Source organism: Hirundo rustica, chromosome 10 (assembly GCF_015227805.2).
Source record: "Hirundo rustica isolate bHirRus1 chromosome 10, bHirRus1.pri.v3, whole genome shotgun sequence".
Lineage (NCBI taxonomy): Eukaryota > Metazoa > Chordata > Aves > Passeriformes > Hirundinidae > Hirundo > Hirundo rustica.
The window spans coordinates 10,500,744-10,521,237 of record NC_053459.1 but is presented as its reverse complement, the minus strand read 5'-3'; the positions used below and the strand labels follow the sequence as shown (position 1 = coordinate 10,521,237).

General features: G+C 42.7%; 1 long non-coding RNA gene across 2 annotated transcripts; it reads left to right on the top strand.

Moving 5' to 3' along the window:
* Window positions 1-2,564: 2,564 nt before the first annotated feature.
* LOC120757288 (uncharacterized) lies at window positions 2,565-6,083 on the top strand. Of its 2 annotated transcripts, none has more exons than XR_005702451.2 (4): window positions 2,565-3,308; window positions 3,731-3,798; window positions 4,053-4,154; window positions 5,368-6,083. It is a non-coding gene; the product is annotated as an uncharacterized LOC120757288 (long non-coding RNA). The 2 variants fall into 2 exon arrangements; XR_005702448.2 differs by having other exon boundaries at window positions 3,489-3,798.
* Window positions 6,084-20,494: the final 14,411 nt, after the last annotated feature.

Here is a 20,494-nt window from a genome sequence, read left to right as displayed (position 1 = left end):
CAGGAGATGGCCAGTGACAGGAAGGACCATAATGTGCCAAAAAGGAAAAAAAAAACCCAAAAGGCAAATGATAGGTCTGTGATTTCAGTCCTATGAATATCACTTATTGTCAAGGTGGAAGTTTGGAGTCAGAGAGCAGTGCAGGCAGCAAGGTGCCAGCCAGCCTGTTTGAACTTCAGTCCTTCTGAGCCAAGGAATACTCTAATTATTTTATGCAACATGTGGCCCTTTGATTCTGGCAAGCAGAAGCAGAGAGAAAGTTGCTATGCAACCAGGAAAGCAGCTGCTGAGCCAAGGAGTCCAAGAACTGGGAACTTCGACAAACACAAATTGTCTTGAAAAATACAAATGGGTAGGATTTTATGGTTGCTTCCAACTTTTGTGTTTGTCATCATCTTTCTTCTGAATTTATTTAGTCAATGTTGGTGAAGAGTCATAAAAATGTTGCCTCAGGTGCAGGCTGGCAGCCTGTTTTGGGAGCTGTAAAACTGTGGGAATTTGGCTTTGGCGACAGTGACATTCTGTCCATGCAGCTGACAAGGGACTTTAATTATTTCAGTCTAGGCTTGCACTGAGCCCAGAGCACTCCCCCTGTGACTGCAGTGCTGGCTGGGGCACGATGTCTCTCTGGCAGCAGCGCCAGGTCACCACGAGGTGTCCAAGGCCACGGCTGGCAGGGATGGGCTGTGCAGAGGGACATCCCACACCGCCTTTGTTCCTGATCAAAAATGAGCTCCAGAGTCCCTGCATGGACCATCACCCTGGGGTGAACGTTTGTTCAGATGAATGGCTGAATTTTGCTCATGTTTTCTGTGAAAATAAAGTGGCTGTCTTAGGGACTGGACGAGCAGCAAACTGGTGCTTCTCCTCTGCTCAGATGTAGTTCTAGTGCTAGCAGGGAGGCCCGCCTGGTGTTAGCTTTTTATTAAATAAATTACTGAATTGAGGAACAAGCTCCCTTTTCTTCCCTCAGATATACACAATGACCTAGCAAAGGTCGCTGACAATCTTTTTAGTGGAGTTACAATTGAATTACAACAGGACACAAAACACAAGCTCTGACTACCACTTGTGCTATTTACCTACTAAATAAATCCCAAGAGAAGTGTGCATTCAGGGTTGTAAACAAGTCCTCGATAACCATCCCTTCCCATATGTGCTGTGGACACTGTTAAACACTCTGACTTGGAAATAAAATAGTGGAATAATCACTTCTCCCCCTGCACCACAACCTAATTCATTGCATGGCAGACAGGGGCATTAGGCAAAGTCCCTGCAGAGGAAGATCAATGGTTAAAGAACTGCCAAGAAGGGCCACAAATCCTTCATCAAATTACAGCCAGGGTGTTCAGGCTACTTCCTCTGGCTCTTATTGATAAAATCCAGACAGCAAATTATCATATCAAAGTATAAATTCAAAGCAGCAGAGAGATAATCATCTCCAATTCCTGGTGGATAAGCAATTAATGAGAGATTTGATGAACTACAAATGCAGGAGATAACAAAATAATTACAAAATGGAATACTGCTGGAGACTTTTAGGATAAGGAGAAATCTTTTGAGAGATGCTTTTTATAAGGAAAACATGTACCAACAGTCCATATTTGACTAGATATATTAGGGAAATTATACCAAAGCATGTTGGTATGTAGGCATGGATGTGTTCAAGGCCAGGATGCAGGGAGCTCTGAGCAATCTGGTCTAGTGGAAGGTGTCCTTGCCCATGGCAGGGGGGTTGGAACTAGATGATTTTTAAACTGCCTCCCAACCCAAATTATTTTATGATTCTATGTCCACTTGGTGCTTTTCTTTGTTCTGCATGTTTCTTAAATTTTATTCCAGCAAGAGACCATTGTGATTTTTTTAATAGTAAAGGTTGTCTTCCTGTTGCAGTAATTAAGAGTCTAATTTGTCTGTTGATAGTTTTGGATGCTCAGAGTAAACAGTGAATGGATAATAGTGCAGGCACCTGGGAAGCCTTTCAGTCCAAAAGGCTCCTAAAATTATCTGTTATAAGACGTTAAATCAACAAAGGAGGTGAAGGGGAAAAATTACAGAGGTTTCTGCCTGTGAAGCTGCAAAATGTCTGTCTGGAGCTGGGAATCAGTGAGTGACGAGGGAGCGGGTTTGGGTTTGCTGGTGGCAGGTTCATGCCATGCAGAAATCCACTGAAGGTGTCTGAAAAGGGATGAGCTACAAAGCTGAGTTTTTGAGGTAAGATTGTATGAGATGGGAGACTTAGTGCTACTGAATTTTTTTTTTTAATGGCTCAATATATACAAAAATTGCACCTTACAGATATCATGCAGCTGGGATCTGCAAAATGAAGCCATGCACTGACCCTGGAGAAGGGAGATGGAGACTGTGCTCAGGTCCTGGCTCTGTCTGCCTGAGGGGACTATGCTGGCTGCAGTGGAGAGTGGAGCAGCTAAGGGAGGTTTGGAAAGGGGCTGGAAGGACGGCTTGGATTCTGCATGACAGGGTGCTGCCTGTAGTGAGGAGAAGGCACCAGGAACTGCCTGAGTGTCTGAGAATTGAATTTGGGCAGAAACACAACAGCTGGGTGAAGGCAGAATGCCAGAACTTGAGCTTGGCGTTTCCTGAGTATTATCCATCCTGACCTTGGCAGAGAAGAAAAGAAGCCAAAACCTTTACAGGTGGGAGCTGAGCCGTGCTCTAGGAGTGAATCCCTCACAGCTGGGCTGCAGGAGGAGGAATCCCACATTCACTCTGTGACCCTCCTTAGGCTGGGTGACAGCTCGGGACAACAAACCACTTCCTGGGGAGAGGAAAGTGCTGTTCCACATGCCTGTGAAGCCAGCACTTGTCTCCTGGTGAGCGCAGCTTTGGTGGCTGGTCTCTGGAGACTCCAGCCTTTTTCCAAACACTGGGAATTGTTGGGAATCCGTGTTCCAGAGAGCTTGCAGTCAGAATCAAAAGAAGACAAAGGCAATTTAAAAGAAATGAGGACAAGAGAAATTTAAGTGTATGTGATATTCAAGATGTCATTAATTGTAAATAATGATTTGCCTCACTTTGGCACTGCTCCCAGGAAGTCACACCAGGCTCAAGAATGCAACACGATGACGCACGACTTGAAAATACTATGTCAAACCCCACCTGGTTCCTGTTAGCTGAAGGTCTTGTTGACACTGCTCATTTGTTCTTCACTCAACTCAAAACTCATGGACTCATCGAAGGATGCAGCTTGATGGAACTGCTTGGCAAACCCTAATAGATTTAAAAGGTTTAATAAATTACTAATTAAAGGAGGAGAAAAAACAGAGCTCAGAAATGTTTGCAAACATGTGCGTTGGTTTTATTCAACATTTTGTAAATTAAGTAATTTAAGTTGATTGATGAAAAAAATTTCCTTTTTTTTTTTTTTTTTTTCTTTTCTTTCTTTCCTTCCCAGTGTGGGATGATTATGGAAACTACTTTGATAGGCATGCCCAAATACTGACAATACTCCTTGCCTCTTCCTCCAGGACGTCATCATAGCTTGTGCAGATAGGATTTCTCTGAAACCTGCAAGTGAATCACACCAACCTGTTTTTTGAACCAGAACTTCATGGGGGTGCCCTCTAAAAGCCCAGCTAACAGCAGATAGAGTATTCGTGAAGTACTGATTATCCATATTTGGGGTTTTTTGGAGGAGTATGCATTGAATATCTTTCATATCTCTTACACAAATATAGAGAAGTATTTTATCTGCTGTCATCTCTCTTAGCCTCCTGCAGACCACCTGACCCAGCAGCTTCGTTTGCTATTGCTACAAAACTCGAGTTTAACTTTGAGGTGAGCTGAGGAATGACACCCAGGTGGAAGGCATCACCTCACAGATCCATGTGCTGCTTTGTTCCTTTTTAAAAATGGTATAATTTTCTTAAATAATACTGGGCTGATGTTTGCTCTTATTTCCTTTCCCTGTGGGGAGACATTTTGGACTTCTATAACATTTTGTGTGTTGGGGGAGCAAGTCATGCACACATGGGTATTTGTGCCTACATATCTGCCTTTCTGACACAGATTTTTGGGATTGCTACATACAGGGCTAAAATGCAGCTTGAAGGGATACAGGAAGCTGGAGAGCCTGGTGGCAATAATCAGCATCTCTTGAGGAGTGACTCCATGTTCCTGAGCTGACCCCCAAGGTAATTAGAACAAAATTTGTTAGAAATCTTCTGAGTCAAGCTTGTCTCCTCTGGTTGTGCAAATGAACTTTGATAATGAAAAGGCTGTGGTTTTCAAGTTTGATACATCTAATGAACCTCTGCTCCTTGAAATTTGTACTGAACATCTCTGTGTAACCAATGAATAAGAGGAACATAGTTCAGGTATATTCCCTCGTCCTATTTCCTGATAAGATACATAAATATTGCCAAGTTACTTTTTCAAGAGAAAATACAATACTCTGTCTTTCAATGAGCAATGTGAAATAATCTGCCTCCTCTCTTCTTTAAAAAATACCAGTTGCAGCTAATCAAATAAGAAATATGAGGAGGACCACATAGTTCCTTCTGAGGTCTGAAGAGATTGGGCTGTGGCTCAAAAACTTAGCAAAATCAAACCCAAAACAATTCCAAACCATGACAACTGAATGGAATGGCAGGGATTGTTCTGAATGTCTGAAGTGCTACAGGAATTGATGATTCTGAGTCATCCAAGATCCCCTATTGGTAAGCAAAATAACAAAATGGAGAAAATGCCTGGAGTACCATCCATTGGAAAACAAACAAATCATAGAGAACTTTGGCAATATGTAACTCAGACAGGCAATTAAACAGGGAAAGCATTCCTGCCTTAATCTTAATGTGCATTTGTTGGTCTTAAACTAGAATTAGAACTTGTAGATTTATGACCTGTATATAAAATGAATAAAAAATCCCTGCTAGAAGAGAGATTCTTTTTGCATGAAAAGTGATGTTTGGCAGAGATGACTGTGCACTGGAAGATTTGACTTTCAAATATTCTCGCAAATCAAAGCAATTTCTTGATGAACTAGTTTTACTATTCTGAACCCCAAAGCAAAGCCTCCCCAGGTGATACAAACTGAAGACCTGACCTGAACAGCTGCAGCTGAAGCCTGTTTGAGTTGACAATTGGAATTTATGAGGGCAGGTCAAGCATGGCAATAGGAGCATGGCAAAAGAATAAATACCAAAATATCCTAAAACCAAGCCAACCCTTCCCTCCTCTTGCCCTTAGTCTCCAGATCTCTAGAGATCCTTCCCTCTAAATTAGTATTTCTCCTTTAGGCTCAAAACTCTTTTAAGGCTCAAAATTTTTAAATTCCTGACCCATTTTTTACAAAGTTTTGTAAGCTTGATTCACCTTTTGCTAGTGAAACTCTGCCTTTTTTTTCAGGGTGAGAGTGACAAAGCCTGGGTCGGAAAGAATTTCTGCAGTTTGTAAAATTTTCTGGCTTTTCACAGGTGCTTTGCACCCAGGGGAGGGTATCTCAATCTGTTGGATGAGTCAGAACCTGTCCATGGAAGAAAGGGCTGGGTGACAAAGAAGAGTGTCGCTGGTGCCTCTGTGCAGGTCTCCTGGCTTCAGCACCGGGAAGTTTCCCTGAAATTGGTTTCTGCATTGAAGGACCCATGGGCTGTAACTATCTGCCATTAAGAGAGGGAATCAGGAAACGTGGATAGTGCCCTGAGTGCCTCTGATGCCTCTGCACACTCCCAATCCATGGGGACTATCAGGGCTCAGCAGAGACGTGGGCTGAAGGAAATCTGAGCTGGTGAATGACTGTCGATACCCGAACTTCTGCAACTTCGTGTGAAAGTACCAAGCCCAGGGTGGATATGGGGTCACAAAAAAGCTTTGTTTCTAAAGGCACTTTTCAGAAGAACCTCATTTTAAGGCAACGCTAGCCCTGGAAATAACTTATTGCACTTATTTATAAGATGCTCATGAATAATTTATACTACATTAACTTGTAAATGTGATAGCTTTTGAAATCATTAGGCTCCAGTAGCTTGCTTTGTAAGTCCGTGGGCTGGATCTCATTATTAAAAGCTAATTAGCTCATTCAGCTGGAACACATTTTGTCAAATAGCTATATCAGTACTCTTCTTTTTATTACAATGGATTATATTAATTCTAAAAATATTCCAGAAATGGCATAATAATGGAAATATTTAATAATAAAGATATAATATTCTATACAAGAAGATCATTTCATTACAACTTCAACAAGTTTTCCAAGACTAGGTAAATGGGGTTTCAGGTTTATGATTATTTTTATGAATATATGGTATTAGAAATCTCTGATATATACATAATTTATTTAAATAATAAAGATTATAGCTTATACATGGGAGGGATATTTTTGAAATGTTCATTTGGATGTGTGAGAAGCTTGGACCTTTGTTCAAGAAGTTTTGCTGCTAAAATTAGATTTCTAAGCCATGTTTGGCACTAGAAAGGATGCAGAACAAAGTAAGTGTGAGCAACGTACCCACAACAACAGGGTCAAGGGGTGGGGCAATGCCTGAGGCAGCTCTTGTTCCAGTCACAGGGAAATACTGTGGCCATCAGTCAGTTGCAAAGTCTATATTTTTTCCCATGAAGAGTATTATTTATTTTCTGTTGAATTTTAATGTAGAGCAAACACTGCATTTTCCTTCTCCCGGTTCTTCCTATGGGTGTAATTCCAGCCACCGTCAAGAGAAATTCGAGGAGGAGAGGAAAAATAGGCACTGACTGAGCATTTCCCACCTCTGGCACTGGACCAGGAGCCACAGCCAGCGCAGCTCCACAAGTGCCAAACCCAGGTGTCAGAAACAGCCCAAGAACCACCTGGGCAGCACCATGGGTAAGTTCATCTTTGCACAAATGATTTGTTCCCCAGTCGTCCCATCCCACCCTCCCTATGAAAATAATCACAGTGTACCAGTCCAGCACAATATCAGAGATGCTCTGCGGAATGTGTCTTTCTTCAGAATAAAGCAAAATGGCTTTTAGGTCCATTTCTGCGAAAACCCTGGCTTTGGGGAAGAACCTCTGCAGGAAAAACAATTGCCACTGGGTACAAAAAAAATCCAGCTAGTTTGATAGTAATTATCTGTTGTTGGATTTGTAAAGTATTTTCTATATAGATTATCCATACATTCTTTTTTTTTTTTCCCCTAATATTTTGGGTTTATATTTATCTTTCCTTCAAATTTAAACATTTTAAAACTCCAGTACTTTTAAATCCCTATTACCAGCTTTTAAGGGATTAGGGTAAATGGCTTTTATTCTGCAGTCACAATACTATTGCTTTCAAATACATCTTCTTGGATTTCCTGTTCAGAAGAAAAAAAAAAAATAAAAAAAATAAAGGAGGAATTTAAATAATTCACAGCAAATCTACAATGTCTGTTTCTGCCCTGATGAATGTTTCCCTTTAGGAGAGGCAGTTCTCTTGTTAATATAACATCTGGCTTTCATCTTGAATAAATACAACTCAAAAGCAGGAGAAAAAGAGTAGAAAAATGTGAATTTTCTGGCATATCAAGCAGCCAAAAGGCCTAATTAACAGAAGTAATACCTCTCAAGCAACGCTGCTTGAGAAACTGCCATAAATGAACCTTTTGGGACAAGGTGTTTCAGAGAGCCCACTTGGTCACCCGGAGATTGAGAGGAGAGGGATGGCAAGAGGAGCAGCAGACAGTTTGGATTTGTGGCTCTGCACGTCCCATCAGCCCTGCAGGAGCCTTCCCTGCAGGAGGTGCAGCAGGAAAGCTGTGCAGAACCACTGTCAGCTCTGGGCCACAGCCACATCCTGACTGACACCTGCAGCTGCCCTTGGCTGCCCTTTGCCCTTGGCAGACAACGTGTCCCACTCCTGCAGGACCCGTCTCGAGGGCCTCTTGCCCTCTAAAATGCAGTTTTGAGAGCTAGACTTGGTGTTTAGAGAGAAAGTAAAGAAGTTATTTAATAATTTTAGATACTAATCAATGAAATGAAAAAAACCCAAAGAGACAAACATCCCCCCCCCCAAAAAAAAACTCCCAAAAACCCCAAAAAACCAAAAAAGCAAAAAACAAAAAAAAACCCCAGACCCTAGGGGAAAAAAAAAAAAATCCTTCAGAAAACCACTGAGGAGGGCAGGGATTTGACAGATGTCCCAGAATCATTTCGTTTCCCTGGCTGCAGAGCGGGAGAGTGGACATATGCTCGTGCTCCTGATGGAGGTATGGACCCAAAGCAGCAGCTGCCATGAGCAGGGTCTCTCTGCATTGAACCTATTTCACGTTTCTTGCCTCTCTCCTTTCCTGTGGGGGGTGCATTGATCTGCCCCTGTCCATTGGTGAGCAGACAGACCCGGCTGGCCAGAGCAGTGCAGTTGGGTTCTTATGTGCTGGCAGTCCCCAGCTGTGATCCCTGCTGGGTGTGAGTGCTCTGGACGTGCCACAGTGGGGCAGGGACTGCAGCTCTGCTGGGGTGGCAGCTGCAGCACAGGGGTGATAGCACAGGGGCCTCCTCAGCTGCGGGGAGGTTCCCGAGCAGAGTTTGTTGCAGCTTAGAAAGTCATCGTGTTCACTGCAGCTCTGACTGGAAGCTGAGCCCTGCACAGGAGCGGTTGGCAGGACCCCATTTGGATACAAATGCCTTTTTATTTCTGTTCCATTTGAGCTACTGTGTAGCACTTTGATCTGAAAGCTCTAGTAATTTAGAAGTTTTAAATTTAATGTTACGACTTTGAGAGGCAGCTAATCTCGTGTTTAACTTTCATGAAGACTTATCTATTGTTATTTTTTTCTTTTAATAAAATATTTTGGCCTTGCACTGTAAGGACAAAGTCCTGGGAAATGAACCCAGGAGCTGGATCTGTCTCAGGGTCTTGTATCTTCTCCCTTTATTAGGTCTGCTCCTGTCACCCTTAAAACTCTGCAGCTTCACAGCATGCCCCTATAAGGTAAAATTCAATTCCTCCTTTCTGTAGGAGGAAAGACTGATGCACCAAGCAGATAAATTACCTGCCCAAGGTCAGAGTGTGACTGAAGGAGCACTAGAACACTGATGAAACCATTTCTATCCCATTTTGATAAGCCTGAAAGTGGCTCTTGTTAGGAAGCACTGGAATGGAATATCTGTAGCAATGGGAAAATATCTTTTTACCCCTTTTTCATGTGTGCCTTTAATTTTTTACAGTAAATCTTTACATTAGCCTTGATGGTAAATTTTAGTGGGTAAGCATGAATGAAAAAAAAGTAAATTTATAGGGAGCAGGCAAAATGTTGCAAATAATTTTGCAAGAATGCACTGTCTTCTATTGTGCAAGACCACAGGGACCAAGCCTGCCCCAGTCTGCCATACAGAATTCCCACTCACACAGATTGCTGTCTTTCAGCGGTTTCTGAAGTGAGTGACACCAGGAGGATACAGTCAAGTTTTCTCATGATGGCCTGTTTCCATTAACTGAAAGTGAAGATCTCACATGCCAAGATTTTATGTTTCAAGAAGCTCTTAGTTGTTGACTTTTGCTTCACAAGTACAATATTGTTAATTAAAAGAGAGGAGTCACTTTGTCACTAGGGTGGAAATACACAGAAAGATTTCTGATGTGGGTTAGACTTGCTTCCTCCTGCAAAAAAACAGTATCTTATCTCTTGTGACTCTTCTCTTCCTAAACATATAAACATCGGTTGCCCAGAAAAGTGACATCAAAATGAAAGGAGACATTTCAGCCATCCTCACCCACATGTCAATGTGGTGGAATTTTCAGTGCACTCTTTTATTCCTCTAGCACCTGATTTCTCGTGGTTCTGCCTCTGGCCCCTGAGAGCCAGGCAAGTCACTCACTCATCTGCGTCTTCCCTTTCCTTCCCTGTCAGCTCTCAAAGCAACTTCGTGGGCTGGTTCTTGCACTTCAGCGCATTTTGCTGATAATTCTCATCTGGTGATATGTTTTAGAGCACTAGATTACTACAAAGAACTCTTGGTGAAATATCATGTTTAAAACAGTGATTATTTGAAAACTCTGTAGAGAAGGAAGTTAGCTTAACCGAGATTCAGAACTCCTTTGGGAGCCCATCCCAGCTCCCCCCATCTTCTAGGGGGATGCTGTCACTGAGCCCAGACAGAGCATGGTGAGGCGCTCAATTTGACGTGAATGCTGCTGAATCCTTAGGCGAGACGAAGAAAACACACACCCTCAGGAGTAATTGAAGCTCTGGAGATCTTGTGCAATTAGGAGGAAAATGCATTCCTGGATTCAGATACAGATACTCTGAGGTTTACTTTTTCATCTTGAAAGTCATAAAGACCATGACAGTGGTTTTAACTGGAAGACGTACAAGTTGATTTTTCCCACTGTCCCTGTATGTCTGCAGGAAATTACAACCGGGAGAGAGCCAAGCTGTGAAAACTCCATCACCGCAAGGGTTTGTCTCTTGCTGCCTTTAGCCCTCCATTCTGCTGTGTTTGTGTTAACCTCCTCTCCTTCCAATTAAAGCGCTGGCTGGAGCTGGAGCAGCAGCAGCGTCCCCGCGGCACCGGCCGCCCTGCGAGCGCCGCTGCGGTATCAAATAGCCCTGATGATGATGGGGAAAGCAGCAGCAGGAAATGTGAGGAATTCTTCCTAGTCACGGGACTTTCTCAGCAGCAGGTATTATTCAGCCTTTCCATTTGTAATCATCACAGAGTGAGTCTTTCCTTACAAGAAAGAGAGGCACAGTCCTGCTGACATTGAGCGCTCTGGCAGAGGGCTGCAGACATCAGCGGGGAAAAGTATTTTAACGGGTTTTGTCTCTTAAGAAAAACCTCAAAATGAATTATTTTCTCCTTGTGTATAATTGTTTCAGTAATCTGAAAATATTTATTTCTGTCACCAACAGAATAGTTCTTCCCTTTGATGGGGAGAGGAGTGAAGTTCACGGTCTGTAGAGGTACCATTCTTTTTGGGAAAAGGGAGTCTCCAAGGCACTTGTCTAAGTGATTAGTGTAACTCCTGGGTAGCCCAACTGCACTCGGGTGTCACCTCACTCAGGGGCTGCCCCACTACTGTGGTCATTAAAAAACAGCTCAGCATTTACAGGAGGCTGGGTTAAAACTCATCTTTGTGAAAGACTGCATTATTTAAAAAAAAAATCATTCTTGAAATCAGTCACCTAATGGGCTTTACAAGTTTTAATTATTATTATTATTGACAGTGTCATTTGCTGTACATAAATAAGGAAAAGGTGATCTCTTTTGTTAAGCTTCTTTGCTGTAGTAGTGGAAACCAGCTTGTATAATAATTGCCTTTAACTTGGCTACTTGCTCTGTTTTCACATAAGAAAACCATTATAAAAAACTTCTTTTAAAACCACATTGCAATAGTTTTAGTACTATTGCCAAATTAATTATGACACTATTGGTAGGTTCTTGGGCTCTGCAAAAACTTTCTCTTCAGCCTTCTGAGAAAGGTAGAGAGCAGAGGATGGAGCCAATTCAAGAACTGAACATTTTCAAATAAAGATATCTGAAGATCCAAACCCTATGACAGATAATGGCTGCAGCCATGGGGCCACCATTGTCTCAGCTGTTTTCTCCAACTCTGGAGACATCCTGTGCATAAATTCTCTTGCTCTTGCTTTGCTCATGGCTTGGAATACCATTTAATCACTATCAGTGTTTGTGCCTTCACTGGAACTCATTTTGTCTGAGGAGTCTTTAAATGGGAGTGAAAATTTTATCGGTGGAACCCTTCACTGCAATGGAACAGTTTTAGTGAGCAGGCAGACACTGGAATTTTAGTATTTTCCCAAATCTACTTAATAACAATCCCTTGTATGACATGGTCTACTCCTGCTATTTATTAAAATCTGTGATTTGGGGGGAATAATAATAAAAAAAAGGCAATATGTTTGAGCCTCAAAGGGTTTCAGCAGGATTCAGTTTGTTTAAGTTGTCAAATGTTTATTAATTTCTTTCAGAAGAAAATCCTTATGCTTTGTTGCAGAAGGGTGTTTTATTAAGTTCAGACAAACTGAACTGGCTTTCAGCAAATAGCATTTGGCTCTTGAACCAGGAGGAAATAGCTTGGTAAGGTGTCATTGTATTACAAAAGTGATATTGTGGCTAGAGGTCAGAAATTCTGGTGTTTGTTCATTTGTATTGAATATATTGAATTCGTGATGCATTATTTGAGTTCCTGTCAGTGCTTTTCTCAATCAGAATTTCACCCTAGTCCAGAAGGAAATGCAATCAATGTGTGAACTGTGCTCCCAGAAACAAAGGGCTTCTGAAAATGTTGGTATCACCGTGGGTGGGTCCATGACACTCGAGCTGCTCCAGGTGTGCTGAACACGTGGCCTGCCTGCCCTGGGACTCTGAGTCTCATAAGGGCAGGCAGGGGCTGCTCACCCCAAACACGTGAGAGACACGACCTGTGGGGACTACAGACGTGTTCATCACTTTGGGACAGCCTCTTGCACAGACTGCCACAAAAGGCAGCTTCTCCCTACGCTTAGAATTTGGTTATAAACCCCCAGACCTCCTGCCAGCTACAATGGTTGATGTGCCAGGTAACTTTTGCTCATCTTGGACTGCTGAATTTCTTGGTGCCTTCACTGCACGTCCCACTGAGGCCATTTTGCTGTTGCTACCTTAGGCCCTGGGTAGCTGCGTGTGCAATAATCAATGGCTTCTTTGCCAATTACTCCCTTCAGGCGAAGGGGAGCATGGCTTGCACTTGCTTCCTGTAAAATAATGTCACCAGCTCATCCCAGGAAGTGTTCAAGGCCAGGCTGGATGGGGCTCTGAGCATCCTGGTCTAGTGGAAGGTGTCCCTGCCCATGGCAGGGGGGTTTAAACCGGACCCCTTTCCAGTCCCTTCCAACCCAGGCCATTCTGAGATTCTATGAGATTCAAATCAACTGCTCATCCTCATCAGCCACCCTGTGGTGGAAAGGTCCCTGTGTCACATCTCCCTGTGGATTTGCTGGCAGGGTGAGAACATCTGCTTCTGCTTTCTGTTCCTAAACACCAGGGTATGCTGAGACAGACTCAGCTGGTGGTGCTTCCATACATTTATGGTTATCCTTTTATTAATGATAGAACAATCTCATGGACAGGGATGAAGTGAGGGGAGGGAGGAGACACCAGCATAATTTTGGTTGGTTATATTCTATTTTCTTGTATAAATATTAACTATTTTACCAAGAATCGCAAATGATTTATCCACAGTTATCCACAGTTTATCCAGTTTATTAGATTTATCCAGTTTATCCAGGTTATTATATTTGATATTTTTTTAAACAATATTAGCAAAAGCAAAACTGAGGGAATCTCTGTGACAACTGACCAACATAAAGTTAATTAGGATTCTGAATCTCAACTGCTGGTATCTTAGGGCTCTTTGCATCTCTAGATTAAGTTGCATTAAACTCTTTATTGAAGAGAGCGGGGATCTTGGCATTGGAATCAGGCCCACATCTGCACCTGGGTTTTCCTATTAAAAGTGGATAGAGTGAAAAGAATGTTAAATCTTTTTATCCAAGATTCAAGACATGCTAGACAGGATATAGAAAAGATGTTTTCTTTTTTAGGGTTTATAATTTTGAATGTTTACCTACCATGGATTTACAGTGGGTTTTTTTCCTGTTTGTTTTGGAGTGTTTGTGTGTTTTTTGATGCTTAGAACACATCCTTTATTACCAATTGCCTGTCTGGGATCCCAGGATGAATGTTTGTCTTGTATTTTTAATGAGGCTGAAGTTAACATGGGCATGTTTGTTTAGCAGCAACATACCCAACTCTTTGCATGTCAAGGCGCCTTTGTTTGTGTCCCACCATCATCAGCTCTTGCAGCAGGATCAGGGAATAAAGCTGGTAGTTAACTTCTGATGTGGATGGAAAATGAAGCATTGAACCTGAACCTCCTCTCATTCATGTTGCTTTAAAGTGTGAGTAAATCTAAGCCAGCTGAATTATATCAGAAAGAGGGAATTTGGCCAATGTAATTCACAGTCATGCACAAACAAGATATTTGAGTCTGGTCTAAGGATCAGCCCTTGATTTTTGAACATTTAGCAGTAAGTCTACAACGACAGAGTAATTTAAAAGAAAAAAAAGGAAAATAAAAAAGAAAGTTTTCTCCAGATTCCAGAAAGTATTGTAAGGAACATCACCCCTTCTATCTATTCAATAGCTGATTTCTTCCTAGGAAATTCAGTTTCTGAAAGTAAATGAAGCGTTGCATCAAATCAATTGGCAGCACTGCAAGAGAGCAGGAGTTTCTGTCCCTGTGTGCTCGTGTGACAGTCAGACCTTGTGGCTGTCTGCTTCAGAATCAGGATGGAGAGTTCAGAGATGGGGTGGCAATTTTGTGCTCTTTCACAGATTTCTCCCCTGTAAGCCTCAGTAACTCATTCTGCTTTGATTTTGCACGTAGGAAGATAGAGTTTGCCATCCCCTTCTTCCTGTCATGGCTCCTGAGGGGCTGCTCAAGGACAGTGATGCTTCCACTGCTACCTAATCTGGCAGCATGCAGGGTAGGAACTGCCTACCCCTTGGCTTGCACTGTGTCTCTTGCCCTGGCTCTTGAGCTCTCCTGGGGCTTTGGAGCACTGCCTTGAACCTGATCAATGTTGTGTGTTACATGTAACTCAGCAGAGCCTGAGCACCCTCCAGCCCTGGCCAACAGCACTTCGGAGCCCCCTTGTGTGTTCCAGTGCATGTTTCTGGATGCTGTGTGTTTCTGAAAAATGTGGTTTCTGTGGCAGAAAGACCCTCAGCTTTTCTTTTAAAATATTAGTGTTACACCAGTATTTCCGAGACATGCCTGAGTAGGGGTTATGTGGTGGTTGCTAATATTTGGATGTTACAGTGTTTGTCCGAGAGCTGTCTTCTTTCTTCCACAAAAGTAGCTGGATGCATGTCCTGCTTTCTCACTGCACAGCTATGTATCCCTCCATAAAACAGAAAGGGGAAAGAGCCCTGGCAGCTCCATATCTGCTGATGCTTTGCAGCTGCCGAAGACTGTTTTCTTCCTCAAGTGCTGCCACAGAATCAGGACAGCCTGGGAGATGTGGGGTGTGACAACACAGAGTTAAAACTCTCGCACTCCCATGGTGTTCAATGATGTCTCTTTTCTCTCTATATTTATGTCTTTCAAGCACAGCCCAAGGATTTGTCTTGCTGAGCAGGGCAGTGTCAGGAAGCTGCGTGGCACTGAGGGCACTGAGCAGCCTGCGCAGCAGAGAGCTGGGGCAGGGCCTCCAGCTGACCGCTGTGAAACAGTAAGGGGAAAAATAGATGAGTTTGCTGGACTTGAGGAAGCTTTTAACCTCTTTTATGGATAAAGGTTATACAGAGGCTTTCAAAGCTTGTAAAATAATTTCAGCTCAAGCAGGGACACATATGAGATGAAAGCCTTCAGCATGTTTATAGCCAAGGGACCTCTTGGAGCTGGAGGAGGGAGCTCCGGGGTGCCAGTCCCTCACCTGGCAGCAGCCCCCACAGAGCCACCCTGCCATGTGCCAGTGTCCTCTGCAGGACTCCAGATGATTGTAGAGATGGTTTTACTTTCAGAAAAAATCAGTGTTTTTGCATCTCATTGGTGAGCTTTGCCTTCTCTTGGAGCAGGGCATTTGTTCACAGTGCAGTGAAAAGACACGAGCAAAGATGAGTGTTCTCAGCTGCTTCTGCCCTCCATGTTTTATTTCCTGCTGCTGTTCATTCTGCTCCTCCACAGAGGAGGGTGCTGACTCGTTCCTCTCCTGTCTGGGGAGATGCACCCTCAGCACCACGATCCTGACCCTGTCCCTCAGCAGAGACAGGAACAGGACTTTGGTCTCTGAATTGTCTCCCACCTTGTCAGCAAAGCCTGGAGAAGGCCGTGCAGGTGCTGATCATCTTGGCATAGGACAAGGGGGAATGGCTTTCTGTAGGAGAAGGGAATACAGGTGATGTGGGGAATTTGAATTTGGGGCCATTTTGCCATCTCCCTGAAAATACTTCTCAAAGGTGTGAATAACTCTGTAAACACACAGCGGTGGAAAGCCTGCATTAAGATTTAAACCACTCAGGTCTCAACATCACAATGAATTAAAGCCAAAATAACTGTGCTGTTCATTCAATCAAACAAGGTCAATTTCAAGCAAAGCTTTGATTTTTTTTCTCTATAGCTTTTTCTGCTTTTTGTTTAAATACACCCTGGCCATATTCTGCCTTTGGCTGCTACAATCTGATGGTCTCTTTGGAATGACTTTTGATGATTTTGGAAGAATTTGTATATTTCTACTTCTAATTCTACAACTCAATAAATATTTTAATTTCTGATTCAATTAGGTCTGGCTCTAACCACCCTGAATGTCTCTAGGCCTCAGGAATGACATTTAATTTTGAAAGCATTTTTCCAGGCTTGGCAAGGTAAGAAAAATGAAGCTCTCTTTAAACATAGGAAGGCAACATGTTTGGTTTGCTGTTTAATATTATTGTTTCCAAACAGCTTCTCAAGGAGTGGCTTTGCTCTTGTACAATAGAAGCATCCCTGCTTCTAGGCATAGTAAATCTTTGCAAGAATAAAGCAAGAAATGCTGTTTACAGGGAACAGGAAGTCCCTAGACCCTACACAGAATGTATGTGCATAATTTACTAAAATAATGTGAGTTTTTCAAGGTGGCCACTTTTCACACTCTCAGCAGTCCATCAAGGCATAGAAAGAGCAGAAAGGCTAAAGAAAAACAAAATAACAACAACAACAACAAAAAGTAAAAAAGACTGAAAGGTGAAGGAAAATGATATAAGGCAGAAATGAAACCCTACATTCATTATCTTGGAATGCCCTTTTAACCCCTGTGCCCAGTTTGTTTGGTGCCTGCCCCAGAGCTACCTGTATTCATCATTAGTGGCATTTGGCTGATCATGGGAATTCTGGGTTTTCCTCCATTACTGTACATAAAATAGACACTTTGCTTTGTCTCCTGGTGCTTCTTACCTGATTTGATGGGGTCATTTATGAACATTTCTCTTGTTTGTTCTTTTCCTTGGAGATAAAATAGAATGCTTGTCCATGTGGCAGCTAGAACAACAAGCACACAATCATGCAATTTTATGTCTTTAAGTGACACCATTCTGAGGAACGTGGCTACATAGCACAGCCAGTGTTACGGTCTGTGATAATTTAATGTTTAAATGATCTGTAGAATGAATGATCTAATGAAGCCCAGCTCAGGATTGTTCCTTCCCAGCAGAACTCATCCTTCTCCTTGCTGGCGCTGCACCACTCTGGGTTAATATAAATAATTTTCTCATGCTAAAAACAAGGTTGTGGCAGCTCCCTGATGGGATGTGGTGTACATTTCCTAGATGTGTACCCAAAAATTAGTTGATGGAGAGTTTTGTTCTGGAAGAGCAGAGCACGGGATGTTGAAATATTTTTCAATGATTAAACAGGGACATTCCTTGAGGGATTTTCGAGTCTTTCCTGGGACCTGTAATAATGTGGTCCAACACCTTCAGAGGTCTGGTTGTGTTGTTGTTTTCCCCGAGTCTCAGAGAGCCCCTTGGGGGTAGCACAGAAATCATTCTTTATCACACTGGGAGTGTTCTCCTACTTGCCAGACAAGCAAGTCAGCTTTGAGCAGAAGTCATTGTCTGCTAGGCTGGAGGAGCCCGAGGTTGTTACACAGGGAAAAGTTTGCATCATGATTCAGTATTTTGTTGACAACATAGACCCAGAAACATGATTTCATGGACTTTATTTCACAAAGTAGCCAGTGCAAATACTATTTAAAACGTGATACTGCCAAACTTGCAGATGTTTCCCAAACTGTGGGAGTCCATGGGGCTCACATGGCCAGAAATCCTGGCCAAAAACTCTGCCAGAACCAAGAAAGCCCACTGCAGACATGGATGACTCTTTTCCCATTCCATTCCCTGTTTTCTGGACACCACTGTTGCCAAATAGGGCTTTGAGAGTCACCTGGGGTTCTTTGCTAAAATGTGCTGAAGGCCACCACAAGAAGCTGCAGTGGTATCTGTTCTTACCTGGTGGCACAGATCACAGCCAGAGTTAGGTCCTGTTTGCCAGTGCCATTCCACCTGTTTCCCCATTCACCACCACCACATTTTGTGCTGACAAATCTTCCTCTGGTGGTGCTACAGCACTTGACAGTGAAGTGGCATTTCATTAACTCCACTCCTTTCCATAACACTCCCCTCAGTGACACTGACATGCTGTAGAGCTACTGCAGAACTATTTTAACTACGTTACTTTAGGTAATTTACTCTGCTAATCATCTTCGGGCACTTTCTCTTATTTAAGTGTGCATGGTCTAATGGATGACAGCAGGCAATAATTTTTGCCTTGCTGCTAAACAAGCAGCAAAACAGATACCAAAACAGCCACTAAAGAATTCACTCTATCCTTCAGATGCCACTGCAGTGCTGAACTGCACACAGAGAAATCGGATCACTACAACTCATCCTGTTGCCATAAAACATAATTTTTTCAATCCATTTCTCAGCAAATCACTATTAATTACCTGAAACAGGCAATATTTGTCAACACTGCATAGCAAATATAGCAAGATGTATCAAATTCTAGACTTTTTTTTTTTTTTTTGAGACTGTTATTTATTGTAAATACTTCCAACATAATGAGAGGAATTGGGTTTACTTAGTTGCATAATCCCAATGCCAATAGTCTCTCTCCCACAGAGCAACCTTCTCTAAGTGAGCAGGATTAGTGCAGGGTGCTATTTTTCCAGTAATATCAGTGTGGTACCTTCAAATTTGATGGACCATGGAGAAAGACAGTGAGCCTTTGTATCACAACAGATGAGTGACACAAACTGGGGAGTGTTAGTGATGGGCAGGGATTTGAGCATTCCCAGCTCCTGAGCAGGGTGAGTGCTGTGAGACAAAAATCTGTCCAGCTGTGTGTGTGACCACATGGCACGTGTTTCTGGAGTTCAGCTCTATGTAAAAATTGTATTTCTAGTGCCTAAATTTCCTATTCAAAAGGAGTAACTTTGGGAAAACTTTTTTTTTCTTTTTTTTTAAATCAAAGAAGTTAGGAACAAAGACATGCAAATATGCAAGTCTGATAATGCACATGGATCCCTAGGTAGAACATCTTTTCTCTGCAAACAGGAAAAAACCCCACACTTTTTATTGGACTAAAACCTTCAAGAGGAATGTTTCTACAAAAATGGGGGGTGAGAAGAGGGTGTTTTATTCCATTTACAACTCTTTTCTAAGAATGGATTTTGATAAAGACAGGAAACTGGCACTGGCATTATGAGTAAGATTATTTGTTCCTTGCTGATGGCCATTAACATTGCCAACAATTTACATACAGAAAAAAGCTCAGCTGCCTCCCCTGCTGAGATTACAACCTGAATCCATCATTGACAGCACACCTCAGACACCTCACAGTAAATTCAAAACCACAGCAGATAAACTTTCAGAGTGTGAAGCTGCTTTAGTTAGCAGCACGGTTAGCCTTTTTAATTAGACCAGGTGCCTTTTAGTGTAAACAAAGGGACTTGAATCCAGACTATTAGAGGCAATACCTCAGACATAGCCTCCAAGTGGACTTGATTTCCCTCCTGCAGATAGCTCAAGCCAGATAAAGGAATAAAACCACCCAAAAGAAAACAGAAATTACCGACGGCAGAAGAAATCTGACAAGGCTGCAGTCTCAGCTTGGGAATTCAAATCAGGTCTTGTTTTCTCTGAATTAGTTGAACATACATGGCTGAAAATTACCTAGAACGGGATGAAAAATGCTGGGGGACTGGATGCAAACATGTATTTACCTTCTCTCTCCTGTGTTAGTGACTCTGTGAAGGCTTTCACTGCCATTCTGGGAAGGAGATGAGCGTGTTGGCTGGCTGAGCAGCCGTGTCTGTGCAGCCAGGACACAGCATCCAGTCACTCTCCTGGAGGGGCCGGAGGGACGGGGTGCAGCTGTGGATGGACACTCACCATGGATGGACCCTTGCACCCCACCTGTCCAAAGGCTTTGTTCTCCTAAACTTCATTGCAGTTACTTTTGGCCCAACTCCTCACCCCCACCACTGGAGTTCTACATGACAGGTGTGGACCATTGAGCCCCAGGTGAGGACTGCAGTCCCCTGTCCCTGCTGCTGTCAACTGTGCACAGGGTGTCGATGGTCTGTTCTTACTGCTTGGCTACCCTCGCTTATCTTATGGCATTTCTACCACCTTTTGCCCTTTTTATTTCCTGTACCTTCTTCAAATCCATTTCAATTTTTAATCCCTCTCAAGGAATGGACTGCTTAACCTATGGGTCACCTACTCTGTGAACCATTTCCTTTGTACCTTCCTGACATACAGGTATAAAGCCAACCTCACCTGTAAGTGCCTGTCTGTAAGTTTGAAACACTTTTGGGTTTTTTGGGGGGGATATTGTTTAGGTTGTAGTATATTTCACACTGTAACTTTTCCTTTTATTAACAGGCCTTCATCCAGACAGGAAAGTGTCTTTGGTAATCATCCATCCACTTTTCTAACACAGTGTTGGAGCTGCCTTTTAATAATTATT